Below are 18068 nucleotides of genomic sequence, written 5' to 3' on the forward strand. Positions count from 1 at the left end.
TGTGTGTTCATCAAAAGTGACAACATAAACTAATACTGCATCTCAAGCTTTCAGCTTATTTCTTAATTCGCCCTGTTCCAAATATAGGTCATTCATCCTTAAAAAAAAAATTCAGTGGTGAGTGGAAGTCCTTGTTAGCTTATGCATTTTGGACAATGACCTTCAAGCTAAAGAAGTTTTTAGAGTTCAGTCTTTGATTTAGCTAAATATAACTGGTATTCAGGTGGCATTAAATACGTGTGCTAATGAAACACACCAAATTATCCCTTGAAACCTTGTGTTTTTAATGAAAATTTAAAGTAATAGTTGGTAAAATATTAAATAAGCTATTTTAAAATATTAATGCCTTAAAGCACCTCACTCACCCAGATAACTTACTAACTGCTTCCTATAATGGTGATGATTACCCTGCAGGCTTTATAACAATCAGGGAAAACAGATCAGGGTGACATAAGAACAAAACCCGACTCAGCCCAATTGTATTGTGACCAGCACTAGACCAGGACTTGTAGCATCTGAGATCATTTATTCTAGCCATATTTAAGTGCAGCACAATGTTGGGGGAAATACTCAGATAACAATTAACTCAGTCCCAAGTGCACAACACTTTAAGACATAGAAGCTCTTTGCAAAGTACAGATGATTTCATTCATAAGATGGTTTCTTACTGACTTAGGGCTAATGCTGGAGAGTCGAGGGAGAATAACTGAGGCAAACATAATGCCTGTAGGAGTCAGGACAGACCTGGCCCTAAGATAACATAGAAGTCACTTAGACATTTGTAAAACACAAGTGACACCATCCATAAGAATTGGTTTTATGGTCTAAAAGCAATGCTTAGCATGTAAGGGGAAAGGGTCTGGGATAAGTAACTGTAAGAACTCTGGAAATATGCACAGAGCCTGTCTCATCAGACAGCAAAGGATCAGCAGGTTGTAAAACTACGTCATTCCTTACATTCCATTCTAGAAGTAAGCTGTGTGTTTAACCTTCCTGACTTCTCCAGTGCTTATCTGTGTTCACAAGACCTTTTTGCCCTCTACATGATATTAAAGAAAACTTAGCCTTTTGTGGCTCACAATCTAATATAAACTGTGAGAGTTTTTTCCTATGGAATACCATGTGTCAGGGGTCTGTGGAAGGCAGATTTGCTGCCTCTTCCACATTATGGTGGGGCTAGTGTAATATGAATATTTGACAAGATAAATAATGCTAAATATACTAAGAAATTACTATATATTCTAAGGGAAAATAGTTCTGAGATATTTATAACAGATATCTTCCAGGTGAAAATGTAGGGTTTTAGTAAGCTGACATCGATAGTAAAATCAGAATGTTAATTGGCTCTATAAATATTGCTCATTTAATTTCAGATATTTTTGATGAAATTTAGAGAAGACAAATAGAAGCTTCTAAAAGATTAGATGGCTGGTGAACTAATATCATGTGGTTACCTGATGTGGTCCTCAGACCGTTGCTCAAAACACCAATAGGTTTGTTCTTGCTAACAAGTCAGGGAATTACTAAATGTGTGATTTCACAAGTGTTTTCTTGTATAGAAGAATGAAAGGTAATTATTTAGTAGATAAGTCGCCAATCTGTAGTTGTTCACAACTAAATACTGCATAATATTTTATTAGAAGACAGTGTTGAAATTGCTTTGCTTACCAAATGAACAGTTTGGAAAATGGATTTACTTAAAATAATATTTCTCACATTCATCTAAAAATATCAGTTATGAATCATAAAATTTTGGCATCTGAAATTTTTGATTGCTAAAATTAACATTTTTTACCTTTCTTCTTTTTGTTTACTCTTCTTTCATATAAGACATCCTGACTTGCTTCCTCCCCTCCCTCCATTCTTCTGAGAGACACCCATCCACCCACCCAAGCTCCTTTTTTGCATGGATCCACTGCTCTCATGATTCCCTTCAGAAAAGAGTAGGCTTCCCAGGAATGACACCCGAATGGCGTAACAATGTGCAGTAAGACTAGGTGTAAAATTCCATATCAAGGCTAAAAGTTATTATTAACAGGAATGTTAGTTAGTGGAGCTTTTATTGCTATGTTAAGAAAATAAGGTAGACCACACAATATGCTCAGATAAGTATCTGGGTTACCTTTCCTAGCTTTTATTTTTCTTAATTTTTGATTTTTTAAAATCTGTGCTTGTGTAGAGCCATATTCTAAAAGTGATTGTGACTTTACGTAATTATTATTGACATTTATATTTGTGTTTTTTATTTTACTTAATATTTATTTTAATTTTGTGTGTGTGTACATGTGTGCACTTGCATGCATGCATGCATATATGAGTGCCGACCTTATATGTAGAATCATGAAGCTGTTTTTTTACAAGCAGAGAATGTGGAATAGTAGTTGCCATAGAATAGCGAGTAAAGAGGGAAGAAAAAGAATAGGAGAAATTAATCAATGTGTACAAGCATATCAATTAGATGGAAAACTAAATTCCGATCCCCTGTGATAGTTAGGTGACTAAAGTAAAAAATAAGGTAATGAACATTTAAAAACTAGGCTACAAAGACGATTTTAGTGGTCTCACGATGGAAAATAAATGTTCTAGATAATAGCTAACTACTCTGATTCCATCAGAGTAATTATGATTTGACAGTTTATAAATTGCGTGTTTAAGAATTGGTAAAACAATGTACCCTATGAATGTGAACATTTATTTTAGCCACATGGTTGTGTACAGAACATTTAGTGCTGGTTTTGGTTAATGTTTTGTTGATAAACAACGAGGCCAAACTCTAAACACAGTTTTATTCATTGACTGTATTTATTCATGTGTATATTACATTAACTGTATTTATCAGGCACAGTGTTTGAAAATGTGTTCTATTTAGTGTATTTCTATTTTCCTATAAGAATATTTTATAATGATTTTAATTTGTCTTAATACTAATGTAATGTGTTGTTAATGTCTTCTTTTCTACTTGGTACTTATGTGTATTTTATGAAATTTTTGCCTGCTATAGCGACTAAACGATCTTGTTCTGGTGCTTCAGATATGTGGAGAATAAGCACACATATCAAATTTGATATTTAATACCTATATATGGGACCCGGAGCAGTGGGAATATTGAGGGGAATATTGTTCCTGTAGAGGATCTGAGTTTGGCTCTCAGCACCCAAGTTGGATGATTGGAACTGCCTGAAACTACCGGTTCAGGGTGTCTAACAGGTTCTGGCCTTGAGTGCATATGCCTATACCTCTCCCAGGAGACTACACATACATGGGCATAATTAAAAGTTAAGAGGTTTAAACAACAGTGGGCTTGCACTTTTGAAAAGGCAGAACCCTTCTTCTCTGTACTGTAGTATTGACTTCTTCATACATCAGCCTTCTCTAGCGGTGTGTGAATGTTTTGGCTTCTCTATTTTGTCCTACTGATTGTTTTGGTAAGGCTTGTGCCAATATTTCTATTTTTTATTATTACTTTTGCAGCATAAGTATCAGTATTTCCTTGTTCTTTATAATTTTATTGGCTGTTTTAAGCCATTCATATTTCTATGAATCAATCATTTTATGAACTTGCCATGGTTTTGAGCTTGAATTTTGATTAGAGTTACATGGACCAGAAAAATTTGTACTTCTACATTGAGCCTTCTATCACATCCTTTCCTATATCAATTGTAATTTTTCAACCTATAAATAATCACTGTGGATGTATATATTAAGAGATTTTTTTCCTTAGAATTGAATATTTGTTTTAAATTTTTAATTTATTTACTTGTGTATATATGTGTATACACAAAGGCACATATATGTGCATACAGGCATACATGTGCACATGTAGAAGTCAGAAGACAGCTCCTGGGACTAAGTTTCCTCTTTTGGTCTTGTGAGTAGTTCTGCAGTACAACCATCTCACTGGCACTGGAAATCTGAGTTTAATCTCTGGCAACCCAAGGACATTCTGTTTTCCCTATGACTCTGGTTTATAGTGCTGAGAAGTTTTCTTCTTAAGGTTTAATGTCTTAGAAAAGGGTAAGACAGCTAAAGACTCCCACAGTGAGTGAGAGAAGACAGGGTGGAGTCTAGTTTACTTGGCAAGACCAAGGATGGGAGAGGTTTCAAGAACAGAGGTCAGGGAGCCTACAGCATTTTGTGTTCATAAAATGGTCTTATTCAAAGGAAAAGTATTCTCATATCCTCAGGGCAGGAAGTAGTTTGGTAAATTTTTTAGCCAAGAACAAGGGACTCAGCAGGTGGGCTTCCACCTTAAGCGAATTACTTTCTATGAGAAATGCATTTAATATTGCTGAGTTTCAAGTTCTTGAGAAAGACTATCTTAATTTCTAAAACAATCTGTGGGCTTTAAAAATACTGACATGGCATATATAAAGGTTTATAGTTACTGAGCTTCTGGAGTTCACCCTCCAGTGTGGAATGTCGATGAAGACTAGTCATGCTGGTGGAATTATTAGGCTGACTGCATGGGTAGGGATACTTCTGATTTTACTGTGTGATCTTATACTCAACAATTTAGCCAAATTCACTAGTAATTTTAATGGTCTGTAGGTTGTGTCTGGATTGTTAACAGTGCAATTGTATTGTAATGATTAACAGGAGATTTATGTTTTCCTATGCTTTCTCCAATATTGCAATCTATTGGTTTATTTCCATGGTTGAAGCCTCCATTACTATGATGCATAAAAATGATGATGAAAGGTGTTGTTATTTTTCACTCTTGCATTATTGATGATAATAGTAGTGTTTGAGTTAACCCAGAAGCAGAAAGGCTCAAATGGTATATACTCACTTATATCTGCATACTAGCCCAAGGGGCATGTCCCACCAAAGCCTTCACTTACCAGGAAACTGGGACAGAGGGGAGGACATCCTATTGGGACTCTAGATGAGAGAAGCATGGGAGAATAGCAAAGTAGAAGGATCCAGAGGGTCCTAGAAACCTACAAGTAGAACATTATGATAGGCAGATTTGGGCCCAGGGGTCCCGCTCAAACTAAGGCACCAGCCAAGGACAATACAGGCGGTAAACTTTAAACCCCTACCCAGCTCTAAGCAATGGTCAGAACATTCTCCACAGTTGAGTGGAGAGTGAGATATGACTTTCTCACGTACTCTGGTGCCTCACATTTGACCATGTCCCCTGGAGGGGGAGATCTGGTGGCACTCAGAGGAAGGACAGCAGGTTACTAAGAAGAGACTTGATACCCTATGAGCATATACAGGGGGAGGTATGCCCCCTCAGGAACAGGGGAGGGGAATAAGGGAAAAAGGGGAGTGAGGGAAGAATGGGAGGATACAAGGGATAGGATAACCATTGAGATGTACCAAGAATAAATTAATAAAAAATTAAAAAAAAAAAAAGAATTCTGCTATCTCAACACTTTATGGCAAAATTATATTTTCGCTTTTACTAATAAAAAGTCTCCCGGATGTTGATCTGAAAAAAAAAATAGTAGAGCATTAGGTAAATGTTTTTTCACAATAAGAATAATTTTTGAGAAAGTGCTTCTATTTATTTTTTATATACTTTCCTTCTAATTTAAAACAATAGGAATCTCACTGGTTACTTCTCAGCCATATAAAAATAAGTTTAAAAATAATTGTCTGAGTCATCATCAAACCCCTACCCAGACCTAGCCAAGGGACAGAATATTCTCCACAGTTAAGTGGAGACTGGGGACTGACTTTCACATGAACTCTGGTGTCCCTTATTTGGCTATGTCTCCTTGATGGGGAGACCTGATGGCACTCAGAGGAAGGATAGCAGAGGTCCCCATCAGTCACAGCCATAGGGAAAGGGAATGAGGTGAAAGCTGGAGGGAGGGAGGAATGGAGGATGCACGGGATGGGATAGCAGTTGAGATGTAATATGAATGATTTCATTTTTCAATTAAAAAATAAAGTTAAAAAAATAAACAAAGAAATTATAGGCTGCAATTATTTCCCTAGGGGCAGCATCACTGACTACAGTTTGTATAAATGTCTTTTTGTTTATTAGATGAAGTGATGTTTTTCCTGTGGCTAGCTATTTACAAGCTATATGCCCTTGTGTACTGGCCCCTAGACCTCATGGCCATTTTATTGATAAAGCTATATGCTATTTTCCTAGTTGTCTTATTTTTTAAGACTTCCAGGAACTATCTAATTTTATTCCATTTATTTTTATGTTAAATATTTTAATGAGAATCCGATATCATTTATGAAGAGAATATGGCTTTCTTTCTTTGCTCCAATAATGAGGTATATTTCATGATACTTCAGACTTTTTTTTAGCAGGCATTTGGGCTGTACTTTACATGTATACATATATGTGTGTGTATGTGTGTGTATCCTCTCTATTAGGCTCTATATCATCTATAGCACATCACCCAAATTATAAAACTAACCTTAATACATCAACAACAAAAAAATTGTCTGGGCCGCATTGATCTTGATATAGATTGCATTCTCTTATAGACTGTTTTATCATGCAACTCTGGTAATTATTTATACCCCCCATTAGAAATCAGTGGTTTAACTAAGGATCATTTATTTATCATTATGACAATTTAGCAAAGAGTTTAAGAATGTGTTTACTGTGATAAACAGGTCTTACCTCATCTTAATTCCACCTAAAAGACTCAACATCTGTTAGGAGCCCCAGCATCTTCTGCTACACCATAGGTACTTTACTGTAAAAAGAGGTGGTAGAAAGAGAGAGAATACATCACTACTGAAAGTCTCATATTTTCCCTAAGATGACCCACATAGATTCCCATTCAATTATAATGGAAAATTTGATTTGCATATTTCTTACTGTATAGAAAAATTGTAGTCTAGCTGAATAATAAGAACATAGAAGACAAATACTGACAAATATCTCCCATTTCTCTGCCATTCTTTTCATCCAATAAATTGATTGAGCATGTAAGACTAAAGTGTACACACATACACAAACACACACATACACACACACACACACACACCCCAAAACCTTTTAAAACCTCCCTAGTCTCAATTTAATCTCTGCTCCATGCGAAGAAAAATAATATGTCATTCTTTTGTAATATAATTATTTTTTAATTACCATGTCTTTGTGTTTGTCATGTGGGTGCTGGTACGCAAGGAGACCAGAAGAGGCTGTCAGACCCTGAACCTAGTGTGAACTGCCTATTGCTAATGCTGGAAAATGAACTCAGGTCCTCTAGAAGAGTGGTGAACATTATTTTTTATTTTAATTTTTAAAATAATTTATTCAGATTACATCCTGATTATTATCTACTCACTTGTATCTTCCCTTCCCCCCCCCCTCCCTCTTTCACCCTATTCCCCTTCCCTAGACCTATGAGAGACAGGGAGGACCTCCTCCCCCACTATATGATCACATCCTATGAGTTCTCATCCTGGTAGCCTGCTTCCCCTTGCTCTGAGAGCCACCAGGCCTCCCCACCATGGGGAAGTGGTGAAATAAGGGGACACCAGAGTTCAGAGTTCATGCCAGAGGCAGTCCCTGTTCTCCCCACAAAATGGAGAATGAGCTGTCCATTTGCTAGATTGGAACAGTGGTTCTAGGTTTAGTGCATGCATTCTCCTTGGTTGGTGCAACAGTTTGTTCAGCACCCACTAGGTCCAGATTTGCCAGGCTTGATGCTCTTCTCATTGGGTTCTGCCACTCTCTGGGTCCTTCTATCTCCTCATTCTTCCATACCACTCTCAGCTGAAATCCAATAGTAATTCCCAGCATCTGTTCTGATCCCCTGCTGAGTGAAGACTGTCAGAAGGCATCCATGTTGGGCTAATATCCAATTATAAGTGAGTGTATACCATGCGTGTCTTTCTGGGTCTGGGTTATTTGACTCAGGGTGATCATTTCTAGTTCCATCCACTTGCCTGAAAACTTGAAGATTTCTTTGTTTTTAATAGCTGAGTAGTATTTCCTACTATAAACGTACCACAGTTTCTTTATCCATTCTTTGTCTGAGAGACATCTAGGTTGTTTACAGATTCTTGCTCTTATAAATAAGACTGCTATGAAAATAGTTGAGCGAATGTCCTTGTTGTGTAGTGGAGCATGTTTTGGGTATATTCCAAAGGGTGGAATAGCTGTGTCTTGAGGTAGCCCTATCCCCAATATTCTGAGAAAGTGCCAGATTGATTTCCAAAGTGTTTGTACAAGTTTGCACTCCCACCAGCAATGAAGGAGTTTTCCCCTTTCTCTATGTCCTTGCCAGCATGAGCTGTTATGTGAGTTTTTAATCTTAGCCATTCTGATGAGTACAAGATGGAATCTCAGAGTTGTTTTGATTTGCATTTCTCTGATGACTAAAGACACTGAGCATTTCTTTAAGTGGTTCTCAGCCACTTGATAATCCTCAGTTGAGAACTCTCTGTTTAACTCTGAACTCCATTTCTTAATTGGATTATTTGGTTTGACAGTGTTTAATTTTGAGGAAGGTCCTATGAGGTGCTGAGAAGGTATAAACTTTTGTTTTGGGCAAAGAGTTCTGTAGATATCTGTAAGATCTATTTTATTTATGGCATCGGTTAATGTAATTATTTCTCAGTTTAGCTTCTTTTTTGTTGACCTGTCATTAGGTGAAAGTATGGTGTTGAAGTCTCCCACTATTAATGTGTGAGGATTGATTTGTGATTTAAGCTTTATTAATGTTTCTTTTACAAATGTAGATGCCTTCGTATTTTGGGCATAGATGTTCAGAATTGTGATGTCATCTTGGTTGAATTTTCCTTTGATGAGTATGAAGTGTCCTTTCTTATCTCTTTTGATTAATTTTGTTTGAAATTCTATTTTATTAGAATGGCTACATATTAGAATGGCTACACTAGCTTATTGTGTCCATTTGCTTGGAAGGCCTTTTTCCAGCCTTTTACCATGAGGTAATGTCTATCATTGTGGCTGAGATGTGTTTCTTGATTGCAGAAGAATATTGGGTCATGTTTATGCATCCATTCTGTTAGTATGTGTCTTTTTATTGGAGACTTGAGAGCATTGATATTTAGAGAGATTAATGACAAGTGGCTGTTAAGTCTCGTGATTTTGATGTTGGTTGTGGTAGTGTGTTTGTGTGTTCGTCTGTGTTATCCTGGTTGTTGTTAGCCACCCTTGGGTTGGAGTTTTCCTTCTAGTAACTTCTGTAGTTCTGGATTTGTGGATAGGTACTGTTTGAATTTGTTTTTTCATGGAATATATTGTTTTGTCCATCTTTGTTTATTGAAAGTTTTGCTGGGTGTAATAGTCTCAGCTGGTATCTGTTGTCTTTTAGGTTTTCAGGACATTTGTCCAGGCACTTCTGACTTTTATGGTCTTTGCTAAAAAGCTGGATGTAATTCTGCTTTTAATATTTCTTCTTTGTTCTGTACATTTTGTGTTTTGATTATTATGTGGCAGAGAACTGTTCTTTTCCTGTCTAGTCTATTTGGTGTTATGTTGGCGTAGTGTATGTTTATATGCATCTCTTTTCTTTAAACTGGGGAAATTTTCTTCTATGACTTTGTTGAAAATATTTTCTTGGCCATGGAGCTGGATGTCTTCTTTTTCCTCAATTTCTATTATCCTTAGGTTTCATCTTTTCATAGTGTCCTTGATTTCTTGGATGTTTTGTGTCAGAAATTTTTCAGATTTAACATTTTCTTTGATAGTTGCATCAAATTTCTTCTACACCTGAGATTCTTTCCATCTTTTGTATTCTGTTGGCAATGCTTACCTGTGCAGTTCCTGTTTTCTTCTCTATCTTTCCAGGCTGTCCTCTGTTTGTGCCTTTATCATTGTTTACATTTTCATTTTCAGATTTTGAACTGTTTTATTGATTTCCTTCACCTGATTGTTTGCATTTTCTTGAATTTCTTCCAGTGAGTTCTTTATTTTCTCTGTAAATGCTTCTGTCATGACCTCTCTAAGGTTTTCAATCTGTTTGGCTGCATCTTCCTGTATTTGTTTATGGATTTTATTGATTTACACCATTATCATCTTCATTATGATGTATTTGAGGTTATTTTCTTTTGCTTCAGCTGTGTTTGAGTTTCCAGGGTTGGTTGCTTTTGGATAACATTCTAGAGATGCCATATTATTCTGTCTTTTGTTTTTTGTATTTTTCTACTGACCTTTAGTCATCTTGCTGTTTTTAACACTAGGTGGTAGTTTCTGATGTCCTTCACTGGCTCTTGAGAGCAGTTCATAGGTTAGTGGCTATAAGATGAGATCACATACCTGTGAGGATCAGGCAACCCTTCCCTGGATCAGGCAGATGACCTGGGTTCAGCTCTGGGGGCCTTTGCTCCACACCCTGGACTCCCCACTGGGCCAGCAGACACTGCTCCTGCTGTTCTTCAGCCTAAGGTTCAGTGTGGGAGAGTGTAGGTACTGCCCGCTATCCTGCATCTGGCTAGGCTTTGGGCAACTCTGGACCTAGGGCCCTGGTTCAGTCGGCCCAGAGTACAGCATACACACTAGCCTGTGGTATTTGGCTGGGCTTTGCAGTCACCAGGGCCCCGGTTCCCTCCATGGACTGTCAGGGACCAAAGTGATCCAAAGTCAGATCTGTCTCAGATCCACACTCTGGCCTCTCCCTTGGGCAAGCAGACAGAGAAGCTGGTGCTCTGTAGCCCACAGTTCAGTCAGAGAGAGAGAGAGAGAGAGAGAGAGAGAGAGAGAGAGAGAGAGAGAGTACAACCAAATAGCATGCATTTGGCTGGGCTTTGGTGAGCTTGCCTGCACCAGATCCAGCCCTGGGGCTTTCTATGAAGTGGCAGGGTGGTCTGAAGTCGGCTCTACCAGGTATCTTGGTTTCTACCCTGAGCCAACAGATGCAGACACTGGTGCTCCACCATCCACAATTCAGTCCTGGATACAGAGTCCCATATACAGACTGCAAATGCACCTCCCAGGTGAGTATGTGTCCAGACTCTGAGGTTGGAGCACCCATCCTCCATGGATCTGTTGGATGGCCGAAGCCAGACCTACCAGTGCTCTGTACCGTGTGGCCCCTCTCAGTGAGGCTCTCCACTTCTTGTGGTCTGTAGCTCTCAGGCCAGTCCCTAGGCGCTGTCCTGCTGATCACACAGTTTGTGGCTGGTGCCGCCATCTTGAATCTCTGCAATGAGCATTCTTAACCATTGAACAATCTCCTTAATCCAAATAAGTATCTTTCCTAAGAAGAACATAAATTAATTAAATATAATTAATTAATATAAATTAACTGAATATAATTAATTAATATCAATTAAATAAAATAAAAATTTTAGAGAAGAAACAATATCAACTAAATCTCTTCACATTTTAATTGTTGCTTAGACAAAAACCAAACAAATACATATATAATTAAACCTCTTAAAAGTCTTTTGGAACTAGTTATTAAAAAACAAAACAAATTTTGCTTTCTTTCATAATTTCTGTTTTCTCTTGGTAAATTAGGTAGATAATAATATGGCTTTTTTCTTTTCTTTCTTTCATTCTTTCTTTCTTGAAGATCTATGTTAACAAAATCTTGCAATTTATTCTCAATTTTCAAGGAAACAGTGTAATGAATAAAATACTTAAAGACCATATTTTAATAAAGAAATATTTTACATAAGGTTTTTAAAACTTATATAGGTGTTTTGCAGACATCTATCTCTATACACCACACATGTGTAGTTCCCACAGAGACCAGGAAAGGGGTAAGATTCTTGACAAATGACGTTACCAATGGTTGTTAACTACAATGCTTGTGCTGGACTCTAAACCCCAGTCTTCTGGAAGAACAACAAGTTGGATTTTTTTTGGTTTTTTGTTTTTTTATTCCTGAGCCATCTCTTTAGATGCTATGTTTATAATAATACCAATTTCCATCACAAATTAGTCTATGGGTTTAGAACAGCAAGAAACAATGTATTATCTTTTAAAATTTTCTTCTCTTTTTGTTAAAAGGTAGGTTAGCAATCTCCATAGAGATGGGGCTATTTCAATATAAAATAAAAAATTACATGAAATTATTGTAAACCAAAGAGTAATTATAATAAAAAGGTTAATCAGAAAAGTAAATGTATTATATTTAAATTTTTACATAAATGTAAATAGCATTGTTATCTTACTATTTTATAAATGGCTACATGGAACACTCTTAATATTAATTTTACCTATATTGAAAACATGCTTTTATTTATTTATTTTTTATTGTGTCCCATAGTTCATTTTTTAAATTTTATTAATTTATTCATATTACATCTCGATTGTTAGTCCTTCCCCTGTTTCCTCCCATTCTTCCCTCCCTCCCACTTTCCTCCTTCTCCCCTCCCCTATGTCTGTGATTGAGGGAGACCTCCTCCCCCTATCTATGTTCTTAGAATATTGAGTCTCTTCTTGGTAACTTGCGATCCTTCCTCTGAGTGCTGCCAGGCCTCCCCTTCCAGGGGACGTGGTCAGAAAAGGGGCACCAGAGTTCCTGTGAGAGTCAGATCTCACTCTCCACTCAACGGTGGAGAATATCCTGTTCGTCGGCTACGTCTTGGTAGGGGTTCGAAGCTTACTGCCTATATGAAAACATGCTTTTATATTCCTAAAGTTTATAATCTAAAATAATATTTTCATAGTATAAAGCTCTGAATTTACTTGTATTTTTGTTTTAAGAAAAAAAATGAAATTGTTTTACACATCAACCTATCACAGAGAGTGAGCCACTGTTTGTTGTTATGGTCTTCTTAAAAAGACAGAGTATTACTATTTTTCATTTTATTGAAAATAGATTTTTTTTCTCACATACTATATCTTCATTATAGGTTCCCTTCCCTCTACTCCTACGAGGGACTCGGTACTTTCCCTACCCTTCAGGCAGGCTTTCCTGTCTTACATTAGAAAACAAACAGGTCCTGGGCGTTGTGTGGCAAGCCTGCACTACAAGTACTCAAAGTGTCAGAGGCAGGCATATCCTCGTGAGTTTGAGGCCAGCCTGACCTACAAATCCAGTGCAGGACAGCCAAAGGTACACAGAGAACCCCTCTCTTGAAAAAACAACAACCATGGAAAAAGAAGAAAAAGAAAAGAAAACAAACAAAAAAACCCACCCACATGCTACTAAGTAATAATAATGAAATATAAGTATAAAATACAGCAATGTAAAACAAAAACTAACACACTGAAATTGGGAGAAATAAATAAACAGAAGGAAAGGAGCCCAAAAGAAGGCACAAGAAACAGAGACTCATTCATTCATACACTCAGTAATCTCTTAAAAACTCAAAATTGGATGCCATAATATTCATGCAAATGATCTATTGCAGATTCATGCAGGCCTTGTGCATGCTGCCACAGTCTCTGTGAGCACTTATGAACTTTGCTCATTTTAATTTAGAGGGCTTTGTCTTCTTGGTGTCCTCCAGCTCCTCTGGCTCTTCACACTCATTCTACCTCCTCTTCTGTAGCTTTCCCTCAGTCCTGAAAGAAGGACTTTGATGAAAACATCCATTTCATTCTTTAAAATTGTATTAATTTATTCAGATTACAACTCTATTGTTATCTCATCACTTGTATCCTCCCTCCCGCTTTCATACTATTCCCCTGCCCTAGGTCTAAGACCGAGGGGGACCTCCTCCCCCAGTATATAATCATAGGCTATCAAGTCTCATCTTAGTAGCCTGCTTATTCTTTCTTTGAGTGCAATCAGGCCGCTTCACCAAGGGGAGGTGGACAAATATGGAGCACCACAGTTTATGTAAGAGTCAGCCCCCGCTCTCCACATAACTGTGGAGAGTGTCCTGTCCATTGGCTAGATCAGAGTAAGTGTTCGATGTTTATTACTTGTATTTTCCTTGGTTAGTGCAATAGTTTGAGCAGACCCCCCTGGGCCCCAATCCACCCATCATGATGTTATTCTTGTTGGTTTCTAGGACCCTCTGTGTTTTTCTATTTCCCCATCTCCTATATTTGTCTCACCTAGAGTCCCAGTAGGATGCCCTCACATCTATCCCAATCTCCTGGTAAGTGAAGACTTTTGGGCTAGTGCCCAGTTATAAGTGAGTATATACCATGTGAGTCTTTCTGCTTCTGGATTAACTCACTCATTATGATCCATTTAAGGCTCAGTGTTCCAAGGTTTCTTACTTTCTGCATCATGTCTGATTGTGGGTCTCTGCATCTGTTGCAGATGTGCTTCTCAGATGTTGGCTGAGAAAGTAACTGGTTCAATGAGTATATAGCAGAATGTCATTAAAAGTTGTTTTATTGCCAGGGCTTTGTTGTTGTTTTGTTTTTTAAAACTGTAGTGTTTGATTTTACTTTAGGTCACTAGTCTGTTTATCCTCAGGTTCCTGGTCATCCAAGCCCTGTCATGTATGGGTTCCACCTTGTGCAGTGGTCCTAGAGTCAAATCAGATATTTGTTGGCTAGACTCACAATCTTTGTACCACTACTGAACGAGCATATCTTAAAGGCAGGGCACTATTTTGGATTAAAGGGCTGAGTTTGTGTTTATGTTTCCCTTTGGTAGCCTACAGAGTACATTCCTACAACAAAGACACCAGAACATAGGGGTGAAGACTCTATGAGGTCACCATTTCAGTATTCAATGAGTTGTTTAAGTGCTATGGTCTGCAACAGGACCTTGCTTTCAGTACGTGGAGAACAACATATAGTCTTGGCAATATCCTGGAGCCTAGGTTGTTTGAGGACTCCCATGGGTTATCTTTGGCTAACAACTAAATTATAGGTAACCCAATCTCAGTATTAAATCTGCATTTGGAGGGCTGAAGAGATGGCTCAGAGGTTAAGAACACTGTCTGTTCTTCCAAAGGTCCTGAGTTCAATTCCCAACCACCACATGGTGGCTCACAACCATCTATAATGTGATCTGATGCCCTCTTCTGGCCTGCAGGGGTACAAGCAGACAGAGCATTGTATATGTCATAAAAAAAAGAGCACTAGGCCGGGCATAGTGGCAGGTGGATCGCTGTGAGTTCGAGGCCTGCCAGCCTGGTCTACAAAGCGAGTCCAGGACAGCCCAGGCTACACAGAGGAAACCCTGTCTCAAAAAACAAAACAAAACAAAAAACAAAAAACAAAAAAAAAAAACAAAAAAATAATCTGCATTTGGCGACAGCAAATGGCCATGTGGGACACTGCCTCCTTCATTATTTAGTAATTTGATTACGATTGTCTTCATACATGTATATATTTTACGAGATTTTCTACTATAATAGGCTCACATAATACTGTTCAAATGCCCTTTACTTCTAGTTGTCTCTTTGTATTTCCTCCCTTGGCCCCTCTTCCTTTGTACTTGATTCTCTTACTCTAGCCCCATCCCATCCATCCATAACTACCTACTGTATTTTCTTTTTCTAACAAGATCTATCTATCCCTCCTAGCCCCTTACTCTATACCTAACCTCTGTGGTTATATGAACTGTACCTTGGTTATCATTAACTTAACAGCTGATATCCACATAGAAGTGAACAAATACCATATTTCTTTTTCTGAGTCTGGGATACCACTCTCAGGATGATTTTTTCTAATTCCATTCATTTACCTGCGAATTTCATAATTCATTTTTTAAGAGGTCAGTAATACATCATCATGTAGGTTTACCACATTTGCTTTTTCAATCTTTCTGTTGAAGGATATCTATTTTGTTTCCAATTTGTTCCTATTCAAATCAAGAATAGAGCATCAATGAGCAAGGTTGAGCAAATGTCTCTGGTAGGATGTAGTGTCCTTTGGGTATATTTCCAAAAGTGCTATAGCTGTATCTTTAGTTAGACCAGTTCACATCTTCCTTTGGAGCTGCCCCCTAATTTTCATACCGACTGTACAAGTTTGCACTCCCACCAATAACAGAGAAGTGTTTCCCTTGTTTGCCATCTGTTTTATTGATCTTAGCCATTCTGACCAACTAGTTTTGATTTGCACTTCCCTGAAGGCTAAGGATGTTGAGAATTTCTTTTTTCTTTTTCTTTTTTTTTTTTTTAAGAGGTTTTACTTTTATTTTATTTTTTTATTAATTTATTCTTGTTACATCTCAATGTTTATCCCATCCCTTGTATCCTCCCATTTCTCCCCCCCCCCCCCATTTTCCCATTATTCCCCTCCCCTATGACTGTTCCTGAGGGGGATTACCTCCCCCTATATATTCTCATAGGGTATCAAGTCTCTTCTTGGCTACCTGCTGTCCTTCCTCTGAGTGCCACCAGGTCTCCCCCTCCAGGGGACATGGTCAAATGTGAGGCACCATAGTACGTGAGAAAGTCATATCACACTCTCCACTCAACTGTGGAGAATATTCTGACCATTGGCTAGATCTGGGAAGGGGTTTAAAGTTTACCTCCTGTATTGTACTTGGCTGGTGCCTTAGTTTGAGCGGGACTTCTTTAAGTGTTTTTCAGACATTTGTGTTTCATTTTTAGAGAATTCTGTATGGATCTGTAACACATTTTTCATTGGGTTATTTGTAGTCTTGATATCTAGTTTCTTGACTTGCTTGTATATTTTGGATATTAGCCCTCTATTGGATGTGGAGTTAATTAAAAAAATTTTTTTCCATTCTATATGCCACTGCAGCTTTATCCAAATGACTGTGTCCTTTGTCTTATAGAATCTTTTCAGTTTCATGAGGGCCTATTTATCCATTGCAAATCTTAATGTCTGTGCTAATGATTTTCTGTTCAGGAAGTGTTTTCCTATGCCAATGTACCTACCCTCTCTTCTGTCAGGCTCAGTGTATCTAGTTTTATGTTGGGACTTTTATCCATTTGGAGTTGAGTTTTTTAGAGAGTGATAAGAACTACTTCTTTGGATTCTTATACACATTAGTGTCTCATTTGACCAGCATCATTTGTTGAAGACACTGTCTTTTTCCCAGTGCTCATTTCTGGCTTGCTTTTGAAAAATTAGGTGTCCATAGGTGTATGGACCTACTTCTGGCTCCTCAGTTTGATTCTATTGATCAATGTACCTGTATTTGTGTCAATGCCATGTTGTTTTTATTATTCAACTCTGTAGAACATCTTGACATTTGAGATGGGCATACCTCTTGTAGTTATTTTATCATTCAGCATTGGTCTAGCTATCCTGCGTTTTTGTGTTTCCTTATGAAGCTGAAAATTGTCATTTCGAGTTCTATAAAATTGTTATTAAAAAATAGAAATGAAGTCGAAAAAGATTCATGTGAACTTCAACTTTATTTGGTTGTTGTTTTTCCTAAATCCCAAAAATAATTATTTTCCCAAATTTTGAAGCTGTTCTCTAGGGTAAAGACAATGTTGGGGTATGTAGGTTAGTAAAATCTAACAAAACAAGGATGTTTGTTATTTGCTATATCATGTATGATATCAATGATAAAATATAACAGGATGATTTTCTTAATGCAAGGATATGAAATACAGATACATTAACACTGGGACATCAATTTTGATATGGTAGGCAATGTAACCTAATTCAAAGGTTAGAATTCATAAATTCTCCACAATATTTTTAAGTCGATTTTCATCAAAATTGTGTTCAGTTTTGAGTGCTATTTGCTTTTGATGGATATTTTATTGAAGGGGATGTATAATTTAGGATATTGCTTTTGCATTTGGCTCAAAGCTTTATATTGAAAAGCACTGCACTCTAAATTTCAATTATTTTTAATGACAGAAAATGGCATAATCACTACTCATCTTAATAATAGGTAGATTTAAACAACTTGCTACTGAAATCAGAATGTAATAGTTATGCTTCCAAGATCCTGACTGATCTTATGTATAGGTTTCCCACACTTTAGAGATCTTGAGGTCTAGACTAGAAAAGCCTCTGTATTCTGTCTGACAAAAGCATTCCACTATGATCAAGTCCATTCCTATCTGTATTTCCTCCCTATGCCCCTCTTCATACTCAAACCAGTCATTCAGTATTATGAAAATAAAAAATGACATTCAATTAATTACAACACCTAGGACAAGCGGGTGTCACCAACTCAACATAAAGCAACTTCTCTCAGAAAACTTACCTCTGAGAGTGTTCACTTTTCTAGAAACACTGCGGTGTGATAGTTTCCACTGATCTGCATGTCAGGAGACTTCTGTAAACCCATCTTGAATGTGTGCTTTTGTTTCTCATGTAGCCC

General features: G+C 37.4%; 1 protein-coding gene across 27 annotated transcripts in view; it reads left to right on the top strand.

Moving 5' to 3' along the window:
• The window catches only part of Nrxn1 (neurexin 1), a 1084885-nt gene that overhangs the window by 135157 nt on the left and 931660 nt on the right, over positions 1-18068 (top strand). The window lies entirely within an intron of this gene.

The sequence above is a fragment of the Acomys russatus genome, chromosome 1 (genome assembly GCF_903995435.1).
Source record: "Acomys russatus chromosome 1, mAcoRus1.1, whole genome shotgun sequence".
Lineage (NCBI taxonomy): Eukaryota > Metazoa > Chordata > Mammalia > Rodentia > Muridae > Acomys > Acomys russatus.